This window comes from Bos grunniens, chromosome 7 (assembly GCF_055505025.1).
Source record: "Bos grunniens cultivar Pamir isolate PY7600 chromosome 7, Bosgru_T2T1.0, whole genome shotgun sequence".
Lineage (NCBI taxonomy): Eukaryota > Metazoa > Chordata > Mammalia > Artiodactyla > Bovidae > Bos > Bos grunniens.
This window is the reverse complement of record NC_141171.1, coordinates 84,703,439-84,716,988: the sequence shown is the minus strand read 5'-3', so window position 1 is coordinate 84,716,988 and position 13,550 is coordinate 84,703,439. Positions and strand designations below refer to the sequence as shown.

Genomic DNA, 13,550 nt, shown 5'->3' with positions numbered 1-13,550 from the left:
TGGATATAGATATAAATATAAGAAGCTCCCTTACATTTTGTATTTATATTTTCTTTTAAAATTCATATTTTCTTCATCTGTTGTTTTCTGAGCCTTCATGATTTGTCTACATATGGATTCTTTTTTATTTAATGCCTTGGGATTCGCTGAGATTCCTGAGATGAAAGAATAATGTCCTTTATTAATTAGTTCTGAAAACTTCTCTGTTAATATTTTTCTTTCCTAATGTCTTTCCTGTACCTCCTGCAGGACCCTCTTTGACTCCCAATCTTTTTTTACATAATGTTCATGTCTATCTTACTGTGCTGCTGGATGGTTCTTTAGGATCTATGTCCCAGTTTTTAAGTTATTATTGGAGCTATGTTTAAAATTATATCATCATTGTCATTTCTTGAAGTTCATTTTTTTTCCAACTTTACTTTTTTTTCCTGTAGTTTCTTTTCTTTTGACCTTTATGCATCTTGGAAATCCCCAGTTGAATTCCTAAACAGTGTGCTTCAGTTCATGGGGTCACAAAGAGTTGGGCAGGACTTAGTGACTGAACAACAAAAGTTTATTTGTGCTTACCAGGTGGTTCTGTGATAAAGAATCTGCCTACCAAGAAGAAGATGCAACCTTCTGGGTCAGGAAGGTTCACTGGAGAAGGGAATGGCAACCCACTCTAGTATCCTTGCCTGGGAAATGCATGGACAGAGGAGCATAGCGAGCTATAGCTGAACAACAACAAAGTTTCTATAATGTGTAATATACTGCACAATTTTAAAAGTGCATAAAATATAAATATAAAGATCAATAGTTATCATAAAGTGAGCACTTGTATAATTTTTACTGAGGTCAAAAGATAGCATATTTCTAGCAATCCTTTGCTCCAGTCATTTTCAAATTAAGACTTCTTCCCTACCAAGAAAGATCAGTATCTTGAATTTTGTAGGCAACTTTTGCCTTATTTTCTATGCTTTCACTCTTGAACACATGACCACAATGAGTACAAATCACATTGCTGGTTTTAAAACCGATATAAGTGAAATCCTTTGAGTTTATTTTCTTTCACTTAGAAAGTGTTTTGTGACATTCATCCAAATCTTTCATTTAATGGTAATGTTTTCATTATAACATTTTGTTTATATGTTCTATTCCTGTTGGGCATCAGATTGTTTCCTTTTTGAGTTCTAGTATAAAAAACAAATTATGAACATTTCTGTTGTGCCAATTAGAAAATATTATCATAATTCTTTTTGTTAAATTCTAGGATTACAATAACTTTTGCATAGAATATATGGAACTTCAGCTTTATTAGATGATTCCGATCTGTTTTCCAAATTAGTTATACTGCTTTTCACTCCCATCAGTAGTGCACATGTATGTCCAATGTGCTACATTGCACCAACCCTTTGAGCTATCAATATTTTTTAATGGTTAGCCATCTGGTTTTGGTTTTAATTTATATATTTTAGATTATGGACAATATGAGCAGATTTTCTTGTAATTCTTATACATTGAGCATATCCTTCCTCAAAGTGCCTTGGACACTGGGTATCTGTTAAAATGAATGTTCAAATTTTATTCTCATTTTTTTTTTAAATATTCTTTATTTTTTACATGTTTTCCATATATCTTCTCCCACTCTCTGGGTTGCCTTTTGTCTCTAATTGTGTTTCTGATGAGATGAATTCTGGGTTTTCATATCATCAAAATAAGCTACATTTTCTTTATAGTAAGTACTATTCCTCTCATTTTTAAGAATTCTTTGTCATTCATAGTTAATAATGATGTTTTCCTGTTTTATCTTCTAGGAACGTTAATGTTTAAATTCTCTTAAATGTCTACAATGTAATTAGAATTGAAATCCGGATGTTTTGTCTCTTAGAAATCTCATTTCCCTCCCATATGAATTTCCAATTTTCCTAACACCATTTATTAAAAGAATGGATCCTTTCTGTCTGTGCTGCAATGCTGATTTTGATACAAATCAATTCTCATACACCATTGGGTTAGGTTCTCCTTTCCTAACTAATTGCAATATGATAAGCCTGGAAGGCGGAGAAGGCAATGGCACCCCACTCCAGTACTTTTGCCTTGAAAATCCCATGGACGGAGGAGCCTAGTAGGCTGCAGTCCATGGGGTCACTAGAGTCAGACATGACTGAGCGACTTCACTTTCACTTTTCACTTTCATGCATTGGAGAAGGAAATGGCAACCCACTCCAGTGTTCTTGCCTGGAGAATCCCAGGGACGGGGAAGCCTGGTGGGCTGCCATCTATGGGGTTGCACAGAGTCGGACACGACTGGAATGACTTAGCAGCAGCAGCAGCAGCAGCAAGCCTGGAAGGAAAGTTATGACCAACCTAGATAGCATATTAAAAAGCAGAGACATTACTTTGCCAACAAAGGTCCATCTGGTCAAGGCTATGGTTTTTCCAGTGGTCATGTATGGATATGAGAGTTGGACTGTGAAGAAAGCTGAGTGCCAAAGAATTAATGCTTTTGAAGTGTGGTGTTGGAGAAGACTCTTGAGAGTCCCTTGGACTGCAAGGAGATCCAACCAGTCCATTCTAAAGGAGATCAGTCGTGGGTGTTCATTGGAAGGACTGATGCTAAAGCTGACTCCAATAGTTAGGTCACCTCATGTGAAAGAGTTGACTCATTGGAAAAGACTCTGATGCTGGGAGGGTTTGGGGGCAGGAGGAGAAGGGGACGATAGAGGATGAGATGGCTGGATGGCATCACCAACTCAATGGACATGAATTTGAGCAAGCTCTGGGAGTTGGTGATAGACAGGGAAGGCTGGCTGCTGCAATCCATGGGATTGCAAAGAGTCAGACATGACTGAGCAACTGAATTGAACTGATTATCATTTAGCTGAAAACATTTTCTAATTGCCACTGTGACTTCTTTTTTGACCCGTATGTTGTTTAAAAGTATATTTTTATATTTCTAAACATATGGGAAATTTGCATCTAGGCTACTGGCAATGCATTTAGAAAATATATTCTATATGAATTAGTCTTTTAAATTTTGCTTAAATATACTAGCACATAGTCTCTTCTATATTTCAAAAACATGTATGTTTTGCTGTTGGGCACAGAAATGTATATGTAGAAATTAATATATATCATAACATGCAGATTGTTATATAATTATATTTTCAAGTTAATATAATCATGTGTGAATTAAATAATTTATTAATATGGCTGTTCAAAGTTTATACCTCTTTTTCAAATATGTCTACTAAAATATATATATACTTTTTAAACTGTGTTTTGTTTCTCTGGATTTCATTCTTTTTTTAACTAATTTTTATTATCATGTATTTGCTTTACAATGTTGTATTAGTTTCTACTGTATAGCACAATGAATCAGCCATACATATGCATATATATTATATACTCCCTTTTGAACTTCATTCTTCTTTATCAATATCAAGTGTCCACTTTTAAATGTGATGTACTTTTATTAATTTTTAAAATTCTGTTTCGATAAAAACAATAGCTTCATCACCTTCTTTTGGTTAGTATATGTGAGTAAACTCTTTCCTGCCCTTCTACATTTTCTATAATATTGTGTTTTCTTTCTTATAAATAGCACATTGTTTGATTATAGTCTTACATAGAGCCTACAGTCTTTGTTTCTTCACTGAATTCTTCACTCCATCTATATTTAAATATTATCATATAATTGAATTAAAACTACCATCTGGTTGAATGCTTATGTATATTACATTGAATATTTTTGTTTATTTTTTTAACAAATTTGGAAAGTTCATGTTATGGATTGTACTGTTCTCCACCAAAATTCATACCTAAATCTCAAACCCCACAGTGTGACAATATTTGGATACAGGGCCTCTGGAAGGCAATTAAGGCTAAAGGAAGTCATGAGGGTGGAGCCTTAATTCAATAGGTCTGGAGTCCTTAAAGAGGAAAAGTCCCCAGGAATGCATGAACACAGAGAAAAGGCCATGTGAGGACAAGGGACAAGATGGCCATCTGCAAGCCAAGGTAAAGAGACTTCAGGAGAAACCAACTCTGCTAGCAGCTTGATTTTCCAGTTTAGCCTCCAAACTGGGAGAAGTTTTTTGTTTAATGCACACAGTCTGTGGTATTTTGCTATGGCAAGCTTCGCAGACATAGTTCTGCTTTGTTATCCTGTCGACGGGCCTGCCATGTTATCTTTCCCTCTCTCTTTTCAAGTCTTCCAATTGCAGAGAGGGTGGGTTTTCCCACAGTCTTCTCTATGTCTATCTTAGTATGTGTTGGATATTTTTAAAGCTTTTATTCCCTTCAATCCTCATTCAGTATATTTCATACTGAGTTACCATTTATCTTCTGAATTTCCTTTTCAACTATGTCTAATCTTGTTACAGCACTTGCTTAGCTCTGACGCCCCTGCTGCCAAATCGCTTCAGTCGTGTCCAACTCTGAGCGACCCCAGAGACAGCAGCCCACCAGGCTCCCCCATCCCTGGGATTCTCCAAGCAAGAACACTGGAGTGGGTTGCCATTTCCTTCTCCAATGCATGAAAGTGAAAAGGGAAAGTGAAGTCTCTCAGTCGTGTCCAACTCTTAGCAACCCCATGGACTGCAGCCCACCAGACTCCTCCATCCATGGGATTTTCCAGGCAAGAGTACTGGAATGGGGTGCCATTGCCTTCTCCAGCTCTACCTTTATTTATTTATATAATTTTAATTTGATTTTTAAAAATATTTCTGGGTATCTAACTAAATTATCAATATATCTTTTATCTCCTTGAATTGACTAGAATAGTCATTGTAAGGTCTGTGTCTGACAGTGCATATCATCTATAGTCTCGTTGCATCATTTCAATTGCTTATTATTTATATTCTCAGATATTTTGCCTTTGAAATATGATATGATTGGCTATATAGAAAATTCTATGATATGATTGGCTTTAGATTCTATGATATGATTGGCTTTAGAAAATTTTAAAGAATCAACAACATTAAAAATAAAAACAAAAATTCCTGGAAATAATGAGTGACTATAGGAATAAAACAAAACCATAGGATAGATCAATATATAAAGGTTAATAGGTTTTCTGTAAAGAGAAATTGTAAATTAAAATATGAAATTTAAAATTAGCACAACTATCACCAAAAATGAAATATTTCTGTATAAGTCTAGCAAAGTATTTACACAATTTATATGTGTAACCTACAAAACTTGAATGAAAGAAATTAAAGGAGACCCAAATAAATGGACAGATGATCTGTGTTATTTGAGAGAAGACTCAATTTTCTTGTTTTTATTGTTTTCTGAAATTATCTTTAGGTCACTGAAATTCCAATCGAAATGTTGGTATAATATTTTATAGGTATTGACAGTGCCACCAGATTTCGTGACATAATATAAAGCTACAGTAATCCTGACAGTATAGTACTGGCAAAATAATAGACACATGGGTCAATGAAAGAGAAAAGAGAACCCAGAAAAAGAAAAATGACATGTAGTTAATTGATTTATCACAAAGGAGAAAAATAAGTTTATTGAAAAAGGGTAATTTTTCAACAAATGGTGGTAGAAAAAAATTGTGTCTATATAAAAAACAAGCACACCTACACATAGAGCTTACTCTTTTATTAAAATTAACTCAAAATCTCTCCAAGGAGATCATAAAATCTCAATTAAAAATATAAAATTATAAACTTCTAACTTCTAGAAGAAAATATGAGAAAACTAGGTGAACTTGGGTTTATTGTCAACTTTTTAGGTATAACATCAAAAACCTGATCCATCAAATAAAAATAAAAGTTGTGTTTTATTAAAATAAAAACTTATGTTCCATAAAATACCCTGTGAAGGGAATCAGTATATTAGCTAAATATGGAATAAAATATTTGCAGAACAAATTTAGAAGGCTAGTATTAGGTATTTGAAAAAAAAAAAAAAAAACTCAATAAGAAAACACCCCAATTTGAAAACAGGCAAAAGATCTGAATAAGTACCTTAACAAGAAAATATGTGGATGACAAGTCAGCATATGAAAAGTGATGCTCAACATCATATTTAATTAAGAAACTGCAAATTAAGATAAAATATTACTTTCTGACTGTTAAAATGGTTAATATATTTTTTAATATGAAAACATCAATAGCGAAAGAGGATGCAGAGCCACACCACAGGAGTTCTCATTTCTTGCTGGTGGAAAAAAAAAATGGCATAATGACATTGGAAGACAAAGTAGTAGTTTTTTACTAACTAAAAAGTTTTAGCATATGCTCCAACAATTGTACTCCTAGATCCAAATGATTTGAGAATGTTTCCACACAGAAAACTCTTTGTGAATGTGTCAGCAACTTTCTTTACAGTCACCAAAAATTGAAAGCAAAAGATGTCCTTCAAAAAGCTTTTAAAAGTTTGATTCATCCATGCAGATATATTGTATTCTGCGATAAAAATGAGTTGGTTGTCAAGCAGTGAAAATCATGGAAGCTTCTTTAGTGCACATTGTTAAGTGAAATAATCTAGCTTAAAATGCTATATAATATATCATACCAATTACATTCTGGAAAATGGAAAGCATTAGTTACTCTAAAAATTCAAGCTGGAATCAAATTGCCAGGAGAGTTGGACTATAAAGAAAGCTGAGTGCTGAAGAATTAATGCTTTTGAATTGTGGTGTTGGAGAAGACTCTTGAGAGTCCCTTGGACTGCAAGGAGATCCAACCAGTCCATCCTAAAGGAAATCAGCCCTGAATATTCATTGGAAAGACTTATGCTGAAGCTGAAACTCCAATACTTTAGACACCTGATGCAAAGAACTGACTCATTTGAAATGACACTGATGCTGGGAAAGATTGAAGGTGGGAGGAGAAGGGGACAACATAGGATGAGATGGTTGAATGGCATCACTGACTTAATGGACATGAATTTGACCAAGCTCCAGGAGTTGGTGATGGGAACATGGAAGCCTGGCTGTTGCAGTCCATGGGGTCCCAAAGATTTGGACATGACTGACTGACTGAACTGAACTGAACTGAATGTAGGAAGGTTGAATAGATAAATAGGCAAGTTTTTATGGTGGTGAAACTATTTTTCATGATCTTATAATACTGGATACAAGACCTTAAGCATAGTATTTTCCATCATAGAGCATTAACCATACTGCATGCAAAATTTAAAAAATAATTAATATTTGAGGTGATTCAAGGATGGACTACTGAATGTGATGTAAGTACATCACAAAATGAATGAAAAGGCTTAGTGAATGGGGTCATTGATATTTCTCCAGGCAATCTTGATTCCAGCTTGTGATTCATCCAGCCCAGCATTTTGTATGATGTATTCTGCATATAAGCTAAATAAGCAGAATGACATTATACAGCCTTAATGTACTCCTTTCCCAATTTTGAATCAGTCTGTTGTTCCATGTTCGGTTCTAACTGGTGCTTCTTTTCCTGCACACAGGTTTCTCAGGAGACAGGTAAGATGGTCTGTTTTAGGTAAGGAAAGGAAATGGTATTCCCATTTCTTTAAGAAGTTCCCATAGTTTGTTGTGATCCACACAGTCAAAAACATTAGCCTAGTCAGTGAAGCATTTTCTTTGAAATTTCCTTGGTTTTTCTATGATCCAATGGATGTTGACAATTGATCTCTGGTTCCTCTGCCTTTTCTGAATCCAGCTTCCACATGTGAAAATTCTCAGTTCGGGTACTGTGAAAACCTAGATTGAATATTTTGAGCATTTCCTTGCTATCATGTTAAATGAGTGCAGTTGTGTGGTAGTTTGAACATTCTTTGGAATTGCCTTTCTTTGAGATTGGAATATGACCTGACCTTTTCCAGTCCTGTGGACACTGCTGAGTCTTCCAAATTTGCTGGCATATTGAGTGCAGCACTTTAACAGCATCATCTTTTAGGATTTTAAATAGCTCAGCTGGAATTCCTTCACCTTCACTAACTTTGTTTTTAGTAATGCTTCCTAAGGCCCAGTTCACTTCCCACTGAAGGATGTCTGGCTCTAGTTGAGTGCCCACGCCATCATGGTTATCCAGATCATTAAGGTTTTCTTTTGTACAGTTCTATGTATTCTTGCCACTGCTTAATATCTTCTGTTTCTGTTAGGTCCTTGCCTTTTCTGTCCTTTATTGTGCCCATCTTTGCATGAAATGTTCCCTTGAAATCTCAGATTTTCTTGAAGACGTATGTAATCTTTCCCATTCTGTTTTTCCAACAACAGACAAAAAAATGTATCAATTATGAATCACTAATTGTAATAAATGCATCATACCAGTGTGTTAATAGGAAGGTAAACTGAATGCCAATCAGTCCATTCTGAAGGAGATCAGCCCTGGGAGTTCTTTGGAAGGAATGATGCTAAAGCTGAAACTCCAGTACTTTGGCCACCTCATGGGAAGAGTTGAGTCATTGGAAAAGACTCTGATGCTGGGAGGGATTGGGGGCAGGAGGAGAAGGGGACGACAGAGGATGAGATGGCTGGATGGCATCACTGACTCGATGGACGTGAGTCTGGGTGAACTCCGGGAGTTGGTGATGGACAGGGAGGCCTGGCGTGCTGCGATTCATGGGGTCTCGAAGAGTCGGACACGACTGAGTGACTGAACTGAACTGAACTGAAACTGAGTGCAAGACACATAGGAAACCTCTATACTATCTTCTCAATTTTTTGTAAATCTAAAATAGTTCTAAGTAAAAAAGTGTTTTCACAAACAGCTCACTATTTAGAAAGTCAAGATACGGTTAATTTTATTTATATTGTGCAAAGTTAAGAGATATACTCTGGGTCATATTGAAAAATCAGAAGAAGGTCATATACTTAAATCTGTAGAATCCTTAAAAATATTCAGTATTTGTGATAATTATAATGATAGTGCAAATTCTTAGACAAACTTGTGGTATAGGGGTTACTTTTCTCCTTTGCAGATGAAAAAAATGAATTGAACTTTTGATAGTGATGTGACCCGTCTACTCAAGGCAAGCTGTCCAATCCCTTAAATCTGTCTGACTCTGAAATATGATCTATTGAACCACTATGACATTTATTCTCTGTTATAACTGTGTATCAGAAACATTTTTGGAATATTTCTTAATAATGAAGTGATTTCCTGTGCATAAAACAATTGAGTGAAAAACTGCAGGACTTATGCCTTGGCTCAAGTTAATTAAAACAAACCACCCTCTCCAAAAAAGAAATAGATTCTGATGTACATCAGAGATTAAGAATGTGAGGCCTGAAAATTAGTTAGTGAGTTAAATCATGTGTGAGCTCATAGAGTTTCAAATACAGGGGGCATTTTGAATAAAAATGAAAGCCTATAATGAAAAAGGAGGGAACATGGTAGTTTCAGGAACATGGTAGTTTAAAGTGGTTTGAGCAGGGGCTGCATGATGAAAAATAGAAGTCAGGAAAAGTTAACCAGTAAGTTACAGGTGGATAAGTTAGTACAGGCACACAGAATTAATGCTTTTTAGAAGATTCTGACCAAGGAGCCATATAATCTAATACACACTTCAGAAAGAGCCTTTTGTGGGAGCTCTGAAGAAAACATAGGGGGAAAGCTCCTTGACAATTAATCCTTGGAAGAAATGACTCACAATGCAAAGACAAATAAAGCAAACATCAACAAATGGGACTGTATCAATCTAAAAAGCATCTGTACAGCAAAGAAAACCATCAACAAAATTAAAAGGCAACTTGTGGGATGACAGAAAATATTTGAAAATCATATATCTAAAGAGGTAAATATCCAAAATATGTAGGGAACTTATACAGCTCAATAGCAAAAAAAAAAAAAATCTGATTTCAAAATGGACAAAATACCTGGAAAGACATTCTTCCAAAGAAGACAAGTACATGAAATGTACAAATGGCCAAGTACCTGAAAAGGTGTTCAACATCACTAATCATCAGGGAATTGCAAATCAAAACCACAGTGAAATATTACCTGACACCTGATAGAGTGGCTGTTATCAAAAATGCTGCAGAGGGTGTAACCTGTTAGCAGGAATGCAGACTGGTACAGTATGGAATTTCCTCAAACAATTAAAAATATAATTCCTGTATGATCCATCAGTCTCACTTCTAAGTATATCCAAAATAAATAAGTATCTTAATAAGAATGAAAAGGTTATCTGCAACCTCATGTTCATCACAGCATTATTTGCAATGGCCAAACCATGGAAACAACCTAAGTGTCCTTCAGCAGATGAATAAAGAAAATTGTGTGTATGTGCACATCCAGTCATATTTAAAAAAGGAAATCCTGCCATTTGTGACAACATGCATGGACCTTGAGGACATTATGCTAAATGAAATTTGAAGGGAAAGATAAAGAGTGTAAGATCTTCCTTGTATGTAGAACATAAAACATCCAAACTCATAGAAACAGAGTAGATCGGTAGATCAGTGGTTGCAAAGAGCAGATTGGTGATTTTGTGCTGTGCTTGGTCACTCAGACCTGTTTGACTCTTTGGGACCTCATGGACTGTAGCCTTCCAGGCTTCTCTGTCCATGGAGATTCTCCAGGCAACCATACTGGAGTGACTTGCCATGCCTCCTCCAGCGGATCTTCCCAGCCCAGGGATTGAACCCAGGTCTCCCCCATTGCAGGCAGATTCTTTACCGTCTGAGCCACCAGGAAAGTGAGGAAAATGGGTAAAGCTGATTACAGAGTACAAACTTCCAATCATAAGATGAGTAAGTTCTGGGGACATAATGAACAGCATGGTAATTATAGTTGATAATATTGTATTCATTATTTGAAAATTGCTAAGGGAATTGATCTTAAAAGTTCTTACCCCTACACACACAGAGACATACATACACACACATGCAAACATAACTGTGAGGTAATAGATTGATGCATGTGTTACCTAATCTTATTGTGGTAATCATTTTACCACTGATACCAAGTCATCACATTGTAATACATCTTAAACTGACAGTGTTATAGGCCAATTATATCTTAATCAAGATGGGAAAAAAGGAGCCTATAGTGATTGAGAGATTGGTTAATATGTTTATAGTGATCTAGTTAAGAGGTGATGAAACATGAACAGTAAGAATAAACAGGCAGGTATGCATTTGAGAGATATGGAGAAAAGGGTTCAATACTATTTGAATCTTAAATGAATATGAGAGATTTTTTAAAAGTAGTTCATTCTTGGGTGATTCCCAAGGTTTCAACTGAGAACTCAAATCAAAGCTTTAACTGTTATAGGGAACAAGAAATGGGTCTGAATATGAGGGTACAATTATGTATTTAGCTTTTTGTATGCTGATTTTTGAAATCCCTGAGGATTTCACAGGAGTAGTTATCCAACAGGTAAGTGGACATTTGATGTTTTTCAGTAAGTTCTCTGTAATATAGATGTGGAAGTTAAACTAACCAGGGTTCAGTTTCAGATAATTAATTCAACCTTGCAGATTTTTGTAGAAAAAGATTTATTACAAGTTATTTTAGATTTCATGTCTACTGACAAACTGTCTGAAGGAACAGACTCAGGCCTGGACTTCTAGGGTTTCCATAATCAAGCATCTGCTGAGTCAAGAGGTGATTTTTGCTATGGCTAATAAAAAGAAAAAAAATTACTACCTATGCCATGATTAAAGAGCTGCCTCTAAGATACTGACTACAAAACTATGAAGAGGAAATACCACTCATGGCAGCAAAAACACACTGCCTCCTAACTTACTGTGAGAAGCTGAACGATAACCGGGGAAGCTCGGCCTGTTACCTAACATGGCAAAAAGGGCTTTTCAGATTGTAATTAAGGGTATGGACCTTGGTGAGATGGATAGATTGTCCTGATTATCCAGGTGGGCCCAATTGTTAGAGGAGGTCCCCTACGTGACTGCTGACTGATCTGAGAGCCAGACCCTGGCAATCAGAACTTCCTCACCCCATCTCCTATTCTTGGAGTGTATGTTTTGCTCATCATTTTCACTCCAGGAGCTGTTTCAGGAACACAGACTTAAGAGGGTAAAGAGTTGTTGAGATCATCTGATACTGAACCATTCCCTGATGTGAAGCAAGATAAAAGGCTGAGACGCCAAGTTTTGCAGCAAATATAGGGTTATTTTCAAGGCAACTAAGCAGGGAAATGGGAGAACAATTCTTAAGTCTCCCTGAATGCAAGGGGCTTGGGGTACTTCTGAGATAAAGCCACTCTGCAGTATGAGGCATAGGGGGCGTGGGGAAATGTGATTGGAAAAAGGTGCAGCAATGAGCATTCCTCCTTCTGCGCAGGCGTAAGGAGGCTACAGGCCTCAGCCCTTTTCAAGGAGTTTAGCAGAAGGCGCTTTGCACGCTCTGGGGTTGGAGTTTTCAACCCTCTGGCATCCAAAGGTTCAGGACTGGGCCTCTCCATGCTCTACCAGCTCAGCTAGAACTAGACAGAGCTGACTTCAAGTTCCTGGAAAACAGCTCTGACAAACATCTTACTGTTAGGACTATGTGCCACTTGGAGGATGCACAAGTCTTAAAAATCACTTTTATTAATGAAGCAGGTATAGGTGAAATGGATTCAACTAATGATAACCCACAGTTTCACATCTGGACTGAATTCATGACTGAACCCCCTTAAGGCTTTTAAATAAACCTTTCAGAGTCTAGCAGGCGGAATCAGACATTTCTTCTTGCAGCCATTCAAGACAAGCCTCCTATGTAAGTTCTCTTGCTTATTAAAACTGCCATCCCTCAGTCTGCAGCGATCTGCTTCTTTCTTCAGTCTCTTGTCCTTGATGTTCAGCGATGGGTTTTAGATTTTCCCAGGAACTCCCCAGTTTGTGAACCAACGGCAATCTAATCTCGTGAGTTGTTACAAGCAGAGAGAACCCTTTCCAGCTGCAGTGAATCAGAGATTCAGCATGAGGAGGATTCAGTCCACCTGTTGCTGGCTTTAAGATGGAGGAAGGCAGCCAGAAACCAGGGAACAGAACTCTTTCTAGAAGAAATGTTCTCCAGCAGAAATACAGCCCCTACTGACACCTCGATTTGTTTCCATTGAGACCCATGTTGGACTTCCAACCGATGGTACTCTAAGGTAAGAAAAAATAAAATTGGGTGTTTTATTTTATTTTGTGTGTGTTTGAAATATGTTTAATTTTTTTAAAGTTTCTAATCGTGTTAAATATACAAAACATGAAGTTCACCATTTTAACTGTTACTAATTGTACATACAGTTCATTAAGTATATTCACAGTATAATTTTCGTCCAATCTCCAGAACTAATTTTGTCTTACAAATTGAAGTTTTATACCTGTTAAAAAATGATTCCCCCATTCCCTCGCTCCCTCCAACCCCTGATAAGTACCATTCTATTTTGTCTCTACGAATTTAACTGCTTTGGTTATCTCATGTAGGTGAAATTATATATAGTATTTGTCTTTTGTGACTGGCTTATTTCACGTGGCATAACCTCTTTAAAGTTTATGCCTATTGTGGTGTCTGAAATTCTTTAATTTTTTAGACTGAATAATATTCCACTGTACATATATACTATATTTCATTTACATATTCATTCTTTGATGGAAGCATGAGTTGTTTCTGTCTTTTGAGTATGAGTATTTT

At 36.3% G+C, this 13,550-nt stretch overlaps 1 protein-coding gene across 2 annotated transcripts in view; it reads left to right on the top strand.

Annotated features, from left to right (window-relative positions):
- The first annotated feature begins 12,161 nt into the window (after positions 1–12,161).
- EDIL3 (EGF like and discoidin domains 3) overlaps positions 12,162–13,550 on the top strand; it is an 805,907-nt gene continuing 804,518 nt past the window's right edge. The window contains exon 1 of one of the 2 annotated variants that reach the window (XM_086412886.1): positions 12,162–13,023. The gene's annotated coding sequence lies outside the window, so the exon portion shown is untranslated. The remainder of the gene's footprint in view (positions 13,024–13,550) is intronic. The other variant, XM_086412888.1, reaches the window with a different exon arrangement.